Below are 15,974 nucleotides of genomic sequence, written 5' to 3' on the forward strand. Positions count from 1 at the left end.
CGATGAGGATAGTGGGGGTATGAAAAGGTTGGTTGGACACGTACCCGTCCCCTCGCGGGGCTCGCTGCGCTCGCCACGTGTGTTTGTGACTGGGACGCAACTGTGACTGGGACTCTAATTCTGACTGCGGCAAACTAGACGCAGTTTGCGAGTACAGCCGCTGTTTGTGACTGTGACGCTACTGCAGTGCAAAAATACCCCCGCTATTTCACCGATAACGTAGCTTAGTACAGTTACACAGATTAAGCACAGAGTGAGCGCGCGCTAGCCTAGTACAGTGTAGGAGTCTGGAAACCAGCAATCACAGACTCAGAACGTGGACTCTGGCAAGCTGCCAATTTTCTAAGAAACTGTAAACACAGCTGTCTGGATTAATAAACAAACAGTGGCGCTGTGAAACTACACAAGTACCAACGTTTCTTGCGATGAATTAAAATGAAAGTGCCAGTCAGGTGAACCTTTGCCTCTCTCCTTTGGTGTGGTTGGATGGAAGAAGAAACAGTGCTACAAAGGCGAGGGTCTGGAGCAAGAGCCAATACCTGTAGCTGTGCTACTTTAATGTGCCATCTGAGTTATATAGTATCATGAATAGACTTCCATTGGTAGCATATATTGGTATGTTATGGTGATTCTGGGCCAGACTCTCTAAGCTTCAAAAGTGATAAAATAGAGAGTGATAAACAGCCAGCCAATCAGCTCCTGCCTGACATTTTTCAAACACAGTCTGTGGCATGGCAGGTAGGAGATTATTGGCTGGCTGTTTATCACTCTCCATTTTATCACTTTTGAAGCTTAGAGAATCTGGCCCTCTAACTGTTCATGCCTTTTCAGCTACAAAAGCTAACGACCTACTGTACTATTACAGAAGAATGAAATGTATCATTGACAAATAATTTACTGTATCATACAAGAGTTGTAATGTTGTTGGCTCTGGATGAAATACGTCTGTAATCCATCACGTCACCAAATCATATTTATAAAGAGTTATTTGTTAAAGTACTGCATTCAGGGCAGCACGGACAGTGTAATGGTTAGCATTACTGCCTCACAGCACTAAGGTCATGGGTTTGATTCCCACCATGGCCCTAACTGTGCGGAGTTTGTATATGCTCCCCGTGCTTGCGTGGGTTTCCTCCAGGTTCTCTGGTTTCCTCCCACAATCCAAAAATATACTAGTGGGCTAATTGGCTCCCAACAAATTAACCCTAGAATAAATGTGTGTACATGCTATAGGACAGGGGTGGCCAAACCTGTCCTCAAGATCTACCAACAGTTCATGTTTTTCAGGCAACCTGTGGATCTATAGTAGGAATGAATGCAGCAGGTTTGAAAATGTGACAGTTATTAAGGACTACAGCTGTGCACCAGCTAGGGAGTCTGGGAAATGTGACAGTTAGTAATGACTACAGCTGTGCACCAGCTAGGGAGTCTGGGAACTGTGACAGTTAGTAATGACTACAGCTGTGCACCTGCTAGATGATCTAGAAAATGTGGACCGTTGGTAGATCTCAAAGACCAGTTTGGCCACCCCTGTTATAGGGAATATATATAGTAAATGGGGCAGTAATGGATGTGAATGTTCAAATATTCTCTGTACAGCGCTGCTTACGAACACAGTGCTGATATGTTATACCTGGATAGTGACCTCCACACAAGGATGATTAGCATAAGAACATCTTAATTTATACAGGCACAGGCCCCTTCCACAGGCTTCACTGACTGATTGTACCCAGTTTACTGTCCTTATATACAATGCGCTTGCTGGCGACGGCCTTATAGAATATTGAGCGCAGCGAGGAAGATTGGGAAGAAAATTATCCTAAGCAAACATATGCGACTACAAGCATTACTATTTTACTCTGTCTTTTCATATCCTTAATCTGCGAACTGAGGACGTCTTTCAGCCTTAGCTATAATAGAATTATGGGAGCAGCCAGCAGATAAAGCTTCTTGATGCTTTTAACTACATGTGAAGCCAACATGGCCTGTATTTGTTATATAATTATACTACATCAAGCTGTAAAAAAGAATGGTATTTTTTAGCCAAATGGTCTGCAAATAACACAAAGACAAATGTTCGGAGATCAAATGCATCCAACATTTTGCACCATGAAAGAAATGAGACTCTCTCTTATCAGTATTTTATTTCCACTTGTGTGTCTTTAATTTCCAGCTCCTCGTCCCCTTTTACAATTGCGCTGTAAATTCTCCTTCCATGCACAATTACTTTTTTTTATAACTGTTAGCGCTGCGAATGTTTGCCGAGTGTTTATGGCTGTTTTCATAGGTAGGTTCGGCTGCGGGAATGAAATGTAGCGCACATCTAAATGACACAATTGGCTGTTTGTTAACTCCAGGGTGCAGATTATGATATCACAGTCATTCTTTAGACCCGTTAAATAAACGGCGCCCCCCTCTGAGTTCTTCGTGGTTGATTCCGTGGCTTTTCAGAAGGGTGTCTAATTTTTTTTAATGTGTACAGAGCAGGTTTATTGTTAATTAAAACTTGCTGATGGTAACAAAAAGATCACGATTCTGTGATATAACCTGCAATGATGCAGCTACAATCTGACTGCTTGGTACGACTCTTATATTTGAGCTAATTTTCCTTAAAAGATGGATCGTACTAGGTTAAAAGATTCAATTTTGTTTTGAATCACAAGTGTGTGCCATCTTCCTCATTGTTAATCTGGCCCTGAGTGTGGAGCATACCTGCCTTCCCTCCAGGGAGCTGCATGAGGCTCCTGAATTTTGGGCTAGTCTCCTGCATCCCATCTGCTTCCTAGTGAAGTAAGCAGGATGGTTTGTGGGGAGGGGCTAAATGCCTGGATTGTGTCATTTAACTCCTCCCCCTCATTATACAAAGCAGAATATAGAGATCACTGCGCTGCTTTTCCTCTCACAAAGTAAATTGACAGTCTCAGTCTAAATTTCACTGTGGCTCCCAATATGATGACACTCCTTTGATTTTGATGTATACTTTCTCTCCATATGTGAAAAAGAGAAGAAAACAACACAAAAAAGGCCGTCAGGTATAATTCCTCATATATGAAATGACAGAATGATAATTCCAAGGGGAAGGATCCCAACTCCCAAAAGCTGGATTGCTTACGCATGCTTACAGGATATAACGTGTGTATAATCATATCTGGGTATCTTTTAAAGGGACCACCAACTCGTGCTCAGGATGATATAAACTCTTACATGTGCTTACATGTAGGACAGTGAGGAAACACATATATTGGTATTTTTATACTCCAGAAATATTGCTCACACTGTCTTACGTGATATGGGGCCTTATTTTGGTTCATTCTTTCTGACAAAATCCTTCTTAGATGGACAAAACCATGTGCACTGCAGGGGTGCAGATGTAACATGTGCAGAGAGAATTAGATATGGGTGAGTTATTTTGTTTCTGTGCAGGGAAAATACTGACTGCTTTATTTTTACACTGCAATATAGATCTCACTTTGAAGTAAAACCTCACCCAAATCTAATTCTCTCTGCACATGTTACATCTGCCCCACCTGCAGTGCACATGGTTTTGCCCATCTAAGAAGGATTTTGTCAGAAAGAATGAACCAAAATAAGGCCCATGATGTATAGCCAATCATGTAAAGGTATCTTTCCTTATTTCAATCAGATGGTGTACCATAGGAAATAAAATAAGAGACTCCTCATGGCGCAGATAAATTAAAATACATGAGGCTTTATTAACAGAATAAAAATCAATAGGTCAAGCCTCGTACCGTGGTACAGGGATAACAGCCAGAAGATAGATGGAAACCGGGTCACTCCTGCTGAAAACTTCCAACCTGGTCCTTGGTAATGGGGGTGGCCTTTCTAAAAACACTCCTCCAACATGTTTCGACGCTCCAGGCGTCTTTCTCAAGGTCTGGAGCCAGGAAAGACGCCTGGAGCGTCGAAACATGTTGTAGGAGTGTTTTTAGAAAGGCCACCCCCATTACCAAGGACCAGGTTGGAAGTTTTCAGCAGGAGTGACCCGGGTTCCATCTATATTCTATCTGTTATCCCTGCTTCGCTGGTTACTAAAGGCAGCCAGTGGTGGCATGGATAGTGAAGGAGCAAGCCCCCTGGCCTTGCTTCTCCCCCATGGCGTGGAAGGTCCTTTAGCCCACTACAATTTAGCATCTACCCTGCCCACAGCGCCACGGCCCCCCCACCGACACCCTGCCTCCGGGCCTCCCCCACCCGGCAGACCCCAGCCAGGCACGCACAATACAGTCCCGGGCCCCAACATTTCTAGCGGCGGGCCTGCCAGTCCCACACTAGGTGTAGATACTCCATCATCTTCCATGCATTTCAATCGCAAATGCAACTAAGTGCACAGACTCATGCATGTGTGGTATCACTCACATGCAAGCGCTGAAGAAAAAAACTTGCATCTAACTTACAGTAAGGCCCACCAGTCTCTCAGAAGATTTTAACATTGCTGCCTTTTATATCATTGCTGTCTCTTAGATGTTGTGGACATTCCTATCTCTCAGCTGCTGTAGTTGTTCTTGACTCTCAGATGTGGAGGACATTGTTGTTTATCAGATGCGGTGGAAATTCTTGTCTCTCAGATGCGGTGGACATTTTAGTGTCTAAGATGTGTTGGACATTCCCATCTCTCAGATTTCGTGGACATTACTACCTTTCAGAAGATGTGGACACATCTAGAAGGGCAAAATGTGATTTACTATGGGGCATGGTGCTATAATATTAATATAGTGGTTCAACATAACATACTGGGGTGGGGGACAAAAAAACTTGTGGCATTCTCGCAGGCACTGGAGCATAATATCAAAAGGGGGTTCCACGTGGCATACTGGGGAGACAAAATGTGGCATACCAGGGAGGAGGGCACTGCACCAAAATATTAATATGGGATACTCTGTTTCATACTGCTCCGGAACAAAATATTCATATGGGGAGGGGGGGGGCACTGTATACTGGGTGGGTGCTAGGTCATAATATTAATATATTAATATGGGGGTTCTTTGAGGCACACAGGAAAGGTCATTTTTTATTCTGGGGGACACAGTGTGGCATAATGTTTACACTGGGGTATAGTCTACATAATGGTGGTACTGCATGTCATAAACTCCACACAACCCATGCAGCCCAGATTAAGTAGAATACTCAATTCTAATATAGTATTTATAATTATATATATATGTATATATATATACAAGAACTGTATGCTGTATTTGTATTATTGTTGTTGCCCATAAAAAACTAGTAGTTAGTAAAAAAAAAAAAAAGTAAGGCATTTACAATGTAATTGTAGGACAGTGTTGTTGACAGTCCACATTTTTTAAATACACATCAAACCTCTCAATCAAAATGTAATAGATATTTTCTACCAACCTCCTAAGTATAGTAGAAGCATCTCCACAAATTCATTGGAAATGCTTATGAGCCCCCTTACCCAAAGTTCACATTACAACAACTGCAAACACTATATTATATTTGTCACTGGGCAATTGTTGAGAAAATGTGCATCCTCTATTGTACCAATCCTGTCAGATTACAAAAAAAAAGGGGATATAGACAAACTATATCGATTTAAAGGCGCTTGGTATGGGTGTGCTTGGCAATCTAAAAAGAGGGGGAGTCACCCCCAATACAATATACAGTAAAACAAGAAGTGGTCGATTGCGCTAGCACTAAATATAATATAAATAGATCAAAAACCTGGTCAGGTGTGAACATGAATAACACTTTAATAAGAAATATCAGTACAATAATAAAAAATTAGGAATTTAAAAAAAATGAAATGAACAGAAGATCAATGGTCACCCATTGTAGTTGAAATCAACGTGCTAGTCCTCGGAAATAACCCAGATGGGTTTTGTAGGGATCCATGGGTATAAACAATATTTGTAATCCAATCTTTCTTGTGTTGGAAGAGGGATGAATACTCCGGTACTGGTACCACTTTTTCCACAAAGAATGCCGGGCCTTTAGGAGGTGGCGTGCCTCAAAGATGATCTTGTGCCACGGATTGTGGTAGATGGACCAGTCCACTCTGTCCTGAGAGACAACTGTCTCAGATGGAGGGTTAGATGTAACTTTGGGGATCCGCAGTATGAGAAGATTGGATACGTCTGGCAAGGGTTAAAATTACCATATGTCCTTTTTGAAAAGCACCTACGCGTTTCGCTGGCTACAGCAGCTTTTTCAAGCTGTGGCCAGCTGCTGTAGCCAGCGAAATGCATAGGTGCTGTTCAAAAAGGACATATGGTAATTTTAACCCTTGCCAGACGTATCCAATCTCCTCATACTGCGGATCCCCAAAGTTACATCTAACCCTCCATCTGAGACAGTTGTCTCTCAGGACAAAGTGGACTGGTCCGTCTACCACAATCCGTGGCACAAGATCCTCTTGGAGGCACGCCACCTCCTAAAGGCCCGGCATCCTCTGTGGAAAAAGTGGTACCAGTACCGGAGTATTCTTCCACCTTCCAACACAAGAAAGATTGGATTACAAATATTGTTTATACCCACGGATCCCTACAAAACCCATCTGGGTTATTTTCAAGGACTGGCACGTTGATTTCAACTACAATGGGTGACTATTGATCTTCTGTTCATATTATTTAATAACTTTCCTAATTTTTTATTATTTTACTGATATTTCTTATTAAAGTGTTATTCATATTCACACCTGACCAGGTTTTTGATCTATTTATATTATATTTAGTGCTAGCGCAATCGACCACTTCTTGTTTTCCTGTCAGATTACCGGCAGGCAGAAGGGTGATTGACAGTCACCCCCCCACCCCCGTTTTTCTGATAAATGCTCCATATTAGCACATAATATATGAATGTGTGTGCGCGTGTTTTCTTTATTATTCCCTAAACTTCTTGTCCTTTTATTTCATATACAGCGTTATAATCTATATCTAATTTTGAAACACTTGACCTTAAAATGACTATTATCTAACCCTATTAAACCCTATTAAATGTGTTTTCCATCATAAACTGCACATGCCTTTAGTATTTTACTATTTAAAACCCTGGTCAGTGTATTCCATTTTCTGGGCATTTCAGGGTTATTTTGAGAGTTAAATCTAGATAGATCATATTTTAGATACTTTTATGTTAAATATAATGATAAAATATTATTTTCAAAGTCCATTTCTTAAGCTCCAATAGGATATCAAATCACAAACCCCTGTGTTTGTAAAATTTCTTATCACAAATAAAAAAAAATATGCACAATTACGGTAATTATTATTATTTTAGAACTTATTTTTAGAAATGTAGATGATACAATTTATATAAAATAAAAAATATTCTAGAAATAAAGGCTAAATATAGGATAAAATAATGACCATGAAAAACTGTTTTTTAATATAGATATTATTATATTCCAACAATGTATTCATTTATTTGTCAAATCTGAAATGCAAGCTGTTATCACAGAGTATAAAATAAATATAAAATAAATAATATACAGTAATACTAGAGTAAATATAATTTGCATTCCGATATGTTCCTTTTTTTTATTTGAAAAATACTGAGCAGATGAAAATTAAATAAGCATAAGTCGAAATTAAATATTTTAGTATGATAAAATGAGAAATATTATTACATTTACTATAATGAATATAAAAACTGTTATTGGGAAGTGGTCACTGTAAGCAGTTGGAATTTTCCAGTTTATTATGTAATTTTCAACCAATAAATGTAAGTATCCATTTAAACACTACACTGAAATCATTTCAGTGAGACTGCCATAAAAATATGCCTTCTTTTCAGTGTTATGCTTTACTGCTTACTACTTGTTCTTGTATTACTTAACTGTGTGGTAAAATGAGCATATTTTAAATACAATCTAAATATTATCCAAACACGAAGGTAATTAACTATCTTTTGACAATTTTATACATCAATCCCATACAATGTATGAATTGTTCCTAATCTCAGTTTGTGCAGCCCCTTGTAAAATATTTTTGTAATGCAAAATTGTATATCTAAATATATATATATATATATATATATATATATATATATATATATATATATATTTGGGTACTTATGTAGTATCTGGGCTGCCGATTTCTAAATCGGGTCGGATCGGGAGATCGCATCGCATCGCATGCGACCATGCGATTCGATGCGATGCGATGCGATGACCCGATTTTTCCATAGGAATCAATGTTAAAATGGACTGAGTCCATTTTAACATGGAATTCAATGGGAAAAATGGGTCCTTTTCATACCCCTACTATCCAAGTGGGCATGGAGTTGGATATAAACCTGTGGCGAGCGTAGCGAGCCACCGAGCCCGAAGCGTGGCGAGCGAAGCGAGCCCCGCGAGGGGACGAATACCGTCCCCTCGCGGGGCTCGCTTCGCTCGCCACGCTTCGGGCTCGGTGGCTCGCTACGCTCGCCACAGGTTTATATCCAACTCCATGCCCACTTGGATAGTAGGGGTATGAAAAGGACCCATTTTTCCATAGGAATCATTTTAACATTGATTCCTATGGAAAAATCGGGTCATCGCATCCGATATCGCATCCGATATCGGATGCGATGCGATGCGATATCGCATCGCATCGCATCTGATTGTATGCCTTAACTTAAGGCATACAATCAAAAAATCGGCAGCCCAGATACTACATAAGTACCTATATTTGCATTTTAATTTTTATATTATATTTAGTAAAATATAATTATATAATTTATACAATATATATATATTATTGCGCAAGTAATATATATTACATTTTTATTTATGCTACTTTATTATTTGAGATTAATATTGTAATTATATTATGTATTTTATATATATAGTTTACATTTTTTATGTTACTTTATTATTTGATATTTATATTGAAATTATATTTAATTTAGACTTTACATTTTGTAAATTCTACTTATACTATTATTTTTACTTAGCAGCTATCTTTGACCACATAACTGTCCACAGCCTTCGTATCGTCTACAGGGAAGAGTCTGTATCACATCTGATAAATAAATTACAACGTATCTTACTACCGCTTTGCATTTTATGGAAGCATTTGCCTGACACCACCGAATGTATGATTCGAGACAATATACTAAACACTTACCCTTTCTGCTGTTTTGCAGCTGTGGGCAATTTATCTATGTCTCACCTCTCTTAAAACACTTTTATCAAAATTGGCGGTCAAACAGTACTGAACCATGGTGGCCTCAATCTTAAACACTGTGCTACAGATTTTAATTTAGGAAAGATTAATGCTTCCTCAAGTCTTAATGCTACAGCTTTCTGTTATCTACACTGAGAGTGTCAGCTAATTTCTGCAGCAGGCTGGTATAGGGAATGCTGTATGCTGATGTCTGAGCAGTCAGCTACAGCTAAGCTTATAGGAAGGCGAGATAATAGGGAGGGAAATGGACTGTTTTCTCAAATTTCCTCTAAATTACTAAAGGTTTCCATGCCTATTACCAACCACCAGTCTGTTCTGCTCAGTTTTGCTCTTTGAAATATAATAAATCCTGCTTTTCCCTGCAGTAAATCATAGAAGAAAAAAACTTTAGGAAATTAGTACAATATATTTTTGTTTCAATTTTAGCTTTATTTATTTAGTAACAGTTTCTTATATAGCGCAGCATATTCTGTTGCGCTTTACAATAGGTGACAGCGATACAACAAAATGGGTATTTACAAAGAGTCAAAAGGTAGGAGGGCCCTGCTCGCAAGCTTACAATCTATAGGGAAATAGGCATTGATACATAAGGAGAGATACTGTATTCTTTATTGCATTAATATCACCAGAATGTAAAGGTTCCTGGTGTGCGGTATGATACGGTGACCCAGCAGTTTGGCCATGGGTCAGGAGGATGGAAAATGTGAAAATGTGGATATGTGTGGACTGTGCAGTGGGGATGTGATTAGATAACCGTATATGAAGGTTTAGTGGCTGGTTCTGGAGTTTGATAAGCTTGCCTGAAGAGGTGAGTTTTCAGGGAACGCTTGATTTATTAAGGTATGGTTACAGTATGCATCCATTTGTAAGAAAACATGCATGGGTTAGAGAAATGTTCTAATATACCTATTTGTGAGCTAAACAATTCAGCAACGTTTGGTTTCAAAGCCATTGTCAGCACTCCGCCCAGTACCCGAATAAGCCGGGGGGGGGGGGGGGGGAGGGGCATTTAACACCGGGGGACCCAGGGGCAATTTGACCCCTTTCCATCAGGTACAAAATGATCTGCTCCCTGACTTCCCTCTTAATTTATGATTGCCATTATCTGTGTTAAACTATTTAATGGATACGACAGGTGTTTCACCACAAATTATGGCAATCCTCCATTAGGAGGGAAGTCCAGGAACAGAGCATTGAGAGGTAAGGATTGTGTATATGAAATTGAAATCAATTGTGTATACTAGATTTAAATTGATAGTTTAATAATGCCTGGGTATTTTATTGAGAGATGGTTTTCCTGTAGTGGAACAAAGACAATGTAGCGCTTATACACTTAACGATACCGTTTAACGTAACTGGGACCCCCTGGACATGCAGTTGATAACAATATTGTCAGATTGAGCTGCATGCACAGACGGTGCGATATCTTTCATTATATGCCCCAGTGTGTGCCTTCAGGGCACCTTCTCAGTGTGCACCTTCTAGCTCTAAGGCCCTTATTCTGATCGGTGCGGATATTCCCGCATTCTTACGGAGCGGTCCGCACGCCACGGTGTTTTGCCGCGTGCGGCCATCGTCCGTAGAAACGCCCACGTGTCCTCCGCATTCGGACGGACTCACTCTTTAAGAACAGGGCGTGTTTACGGACGACATACAAACCATGCGTGTGCGGGAGAAACACTCCGATTCTGCACGGTATTACAGAGTATTACAGAGTATGCTCGGGAATACCGCATCCGAACGGGAGCCAAGCGGTGCTACCGCCCGTAAGCGGAGTATTTACGCCAAACAACCCACTATTATGTATATTCTGCAATACATCACATGACCCACTTATTCAATTACCTATCCTCATCAAAAAATGCTTATTTGGAATTGGAATCAATTAGATGCCAATATATCCTTACAAGCATGCCTAACACATGCATTGCACACATTAACCCTTACAGCAATTCAAGTGCAATGGTTTGTATTAGACCCTGTGTCAAATATTATAAACAATCTACACATATACTGTGTAATGTGCAAAGAAAACCAACAACTTTCAACTTGCATAAATAATTTATTATGATTAACAATGAAATCTCAAAATCAAAAGAAAAAAATTTACAAAAGCAAATCGCGCAGGTCCTGCAGATCCGCGATGAGTAGTCTTAAGTGGTGGCCCATCCGCAGCAGGGCCCCACGAATCCCCTCATCTGCCGGTGTTGTGGCATCTGTGGGCATGTCAAAGGGGCAAAAATTAGTCATGATTTTCATGCATACATTTCACATACTGCTACATACATTGCACAAATGCTAGGTGACATGTGTGTGTATATATATATATATATATATATATATATATATATATGTAGAGAGATAGAGACACACATAGATAAATAGATATGACACATACATATATACATACATGCAAACTTATTTGCTACATACTGTGTTTTTTTCACTCTACCCTTTACTCTGCAGAAGACATAACAGTCATAGTGTTTCTTCTCAGTCACAACCCACCCATGACTAACCAATGACAAGCATGTAATGGGCTCCGTCAATAAGAACTTGTCACAATCTCCTCAGTCTAAGTTCAGTGATGGTTCGTGGCATGGGAGTTATGCAAATGTCAGGAATGCACAGTACACATCCTCAAAATCATAATTCAGTCTAAACCAACCTACAATTCTGTGCGGGGCAAAAAAAAATCTGAACTACAGGGGGTGTTTAGGTAGAGGAGCCTCCTGGGACACTGGCAACTTGTGACTCCATTCCAAGGTAGGCTGGGCCATACTCCATTTATAGCATACATCCTATAGTTTATAAATAACATTCACCACAAATATAGATTCCACTATTTGATTGGGTCATAATCAACGCTTGCAGCAGGTGAATTTAATCCACAAATGATCCACTCATCCCTTTACTCCAGGATCCTGTTTAACTACAACGGTGATGTGGCAGTCAAAATGGAGCTCCAATCCATCCCACAAACCTGTGTCATTCAGAGGTGTCCTGGATGAAAGGGATGCCTTGGACACCCCATCTAACCGGTACCTGTATCTGTAGCTACCCACTTTGGGGTCTATATGAATAGTATTGGAACAAAATTTTTAATCACCAGTGCTACATAACAAATACCAGTACAACTACTTCATGAATGATGCATTATGTAAACATACCGATCTGATGGGACTCTGGGGCCTGGCACGCCTCCTCCCCCTCGGATTCGGAATCCTCTGGGGCAACCGTGGCCTCCTCAGCCCCCTCCTCCGCCAGCTCCTCCGCCACCATGACCTCGTCCACCTCCTCCGCCACAACCACCTCCTCCACCACCACCACCTCCTCCACCTCCTCCTCCTCCTCCACCACCACCACCTCCTCCACCTCCTCCTCCGCCACCAACACCTCCTCCTCTGCCACCAACTCCTCTTCCACCTCCTCCACCACCACCGCCTCAGGCACCTCCTCCTCCTCCACCACCTCCTCCACCATCTCCTCCACCTCCTCCACCATCTCCTCCACCATCTCCTCCACTTGCTCCTCCAACATTTCCTCCTCCTCCACTTCCTCCTCCTCCACCCTTGCCGCCACCTCCTCCTCAGGGTCTTGGGCCTCCTCCTCGGCCAGGGCTGCCTCGGCCTCTTCACGTGCCTGTCGGGCTCGGGCTCGTGCTGTGTGGTAGAATAAAAAATCATGGTCAATGTCGGGTCATTGGGGCACATGTATTAATCCATAACAAGACATACATGGAAGGGTGATAATGATGGCAAACGATGCTGGAAAGTAGCTCCTTACTGTTAATGGACTCCAAAATGTGACATTTAAATTATTATGTGATTGTTAGTAATTTGTTCAAACATTACAACCCTGGCATTTATCAATGTGTAACACATATTACATCTGGCACATTGTATGCATCAGAATCCTCAATGCTATGTCATTACATATAAAAGCCACATGACTGCATGTTAACCAGGAAGAAGCACACATAACAGTCTATGGACTTTTAAACCCATGGACACCCACTTATCATGAGACACATTTTATTGTTTATATATGCTATGTTGTAAGTGCGAAATTTCATAGCTAAAATACTCACAATCAGCTATTTCGCCCCTGATTTGCTGTAACAGCTGGGGCTGGCGCCTGCGGAGGTCCGACCACCGCCTCTCGAGCTGCCCGATGGACCTCCGCACCCGAGTGCGGGCGTAAATACGGCGCCCTGCCGCAGCATAGGCCCTCTGCTTATGGCGGTTACTGATAAAGGGCCCCGCACGGCCCAGCCTTGTCTCCATGACGGAGACCAGAACCCTCAGCTCCGCAGGTGAAAAGGGGTCTGCCCTTCGTGTCTCCGCCATGTTAACAATGGCATCAATCAACCAATCAGGTGGTGGCATTGGTTTATCACAGTTATTTGTGTTAATAACTTTATTGTTCATCTTTACATGAACAGCGTCTCTGCGCCAACACAAATGGTGACAAATTCGCATGCCTTCAAAACAGTAGTGCTGATGTATGGCAATGAACAAATCTGATATATATAAAACACAGTGTGTATGCACTTAGCAAATCCAATGACGCCTCGCTCCGCCAAGCAACGCGTGCTATAGCTTAGCAACGCATAGCTGTAGTTAGCATTACTTACTCTATGCATCTATGTGTATGCGTACATTTATGTTTAAAAGACACATACACATACTTGCAGGTATCCTGAGACCAGCATTATACACCAGCCCTGCCTGCCTGCCTGCCTGGGTGCCTGCCTGCCTGCCTGCTCCTTGAAATGTTTAAACATGTTAATAAATTCAAATATCATATATATAGATATATATATATATATATATCTGCAAACAAATCATACATCAACACAGGAAAAAATCCCCAACACATTAGAGAATAAATCAATGTACTCACCAGTCATCAGGGATAGTATCAACTACAATAATGAAGATATAACAAACACATAAGATCCCTTGTACAAGGTATAATAATGAGCACCTATATTGAACTTCCCCCAAAACTAAGCACATATGATAAATATCTACTATTTCTTTGCCATTAGGAGGGCAGGCTGGCTAATTTTCGTTTTGTAACACTGACAACTAACACACTGTACTTATTTGAAGGGGTGATTTTTACTAAAATTGGTGTGTTCTGTCAACTAGATAAAATGTACCTGAAGTATCTTTGCGCCACAGAGTCCCGCAGCTGGTATCCCCTCCGGCATTCAGGGGCGCGGGATGGGCGCATGGGCGGATCTTGCGGCTCAGATGGTACCTCCCACTCATCAAAGGGTATCTCACGCCGCACAGCAATGTTGTGGAAAAATATACACAGGCCCACGATCCTCGACACCATTTGAGGCGCATATTGTAAGTCACCACCAGTGCGGTGGAGCACTCTAAATCGACCCTTTAAAAGGCCAATTGAGCGCTCCACCACTTGCCTGGTGGCAACATGCGCCCGATTGAATGCCTCCTGTGGGCCCGGTTCTGGGGAGCTGTACGGCGTAAGTAGCCAGGGCGTACATGGGTAACCGGAGTCACCCAGAACCCACGCATCACGGCCTTCCAGCTCTTGGAGTCTTTGCCATATCCCGGTTTGTCGGATGACATGAGAGTCATGGGCACTTCCGGGAAACTTCGAGTTGAAGGCGAGAATTTCCATGGATGGGCCACATACCACCATCATGTTCAGTGAGTGGAACAATTTGCGGTTCCTATATATCTTCTCACTTCGAGATGGAGGCACAAATGGTACATGGGTGCCATCCACAGCCCCTATCACATTAGGGAAGCCAGCAATTTGATGGAAGGCCTGCTGGCTTCTGCGCAGGGTCTCGGTGGCAAATGTCATGGCCATGAAGTGCCCCTTGCGCCTGAACATGGCCGACGTCACACGCCTCAGGATTCGGCAGAAGGCCGGCTGAGATATTCCAGCAAGTACTGCCACTACTTGTTGGAATGATCCTGAGGCGCAGAAATGCAACACCGCCAGCAGCTGTGTGTGAGGCGGAATTGCTGTCGTGATCCCGTGTAGAGGTTCCAGATCGCTCTCAATTAACGTGAGCAGATCCAGAATTACATGTGGCGGTAACCGGTACCTAGTAAGTACCTCATCATCGGGCATAGCAAACAGAGTCACCCGTGTGCGATAGATTCTAGCACGTCCTGGCCTCCTTGGGCGACGAGTGGGGAGAGCCGCAAGTGCCCTTAGCCTCCTCTCCATGTAGCGCATCATTGCTTCAGCAACCTATAAAGAAATGAACATAAATACTGATGCACCTATGCACATAATGGCCATATCCGACTACAAATAGATTTGTAGGCTTCAATACGTACAATAGATGGCCGCCCCGTGAAATCCCGCAGATCCATTTGACTCTATAATGATGTAACAATAATATGAACTCAATACACACCGTCCTAAACACACAGATAAAGGTGTCAGCATTTTTTGCCGACATCATGTACTATGAGACATTTCATCTATTGCTGGGACATGTTGTCCTGCAATAGATGAACCCACACAGGTTTAAGACCTGTGAGTGAAATAGTGAACATGTGACATGTTGCAATAATGCTACACGCACTTTGCTGGCCCAACAATCTGTAGGCAGTGAGGCAATGGTGCATACATTCATACACTTACATTGTTAATGGATATCATATCTACAAGGAGCATGGAAGAGCTTACCTTAGACCCTGACAAGTCCAGATCTGGAGACAAATGATTCTAGCAGCAGTCACTATTTATAGGCCTCTCACATGTGTGGTCTATAACAGTAGAGATGAGTATTGCATGACTTGTGGCCTGGATTATCTAAGGGATTGGGCT

Source organism: Crinia signifera, chromosome 1 (genome assembly GCF_055691185.1).
Source record: "Crinia signifera chromosome 1, ASM5569118v1, whole genome shotgun sequence".
NCBI classification, from domain to species: domain Eukaryota; kingdom Metazoa; phylum Chordata; class Amphibia; order Anura; family Myobatrachidae; genus Crinia; species Crinia signifera.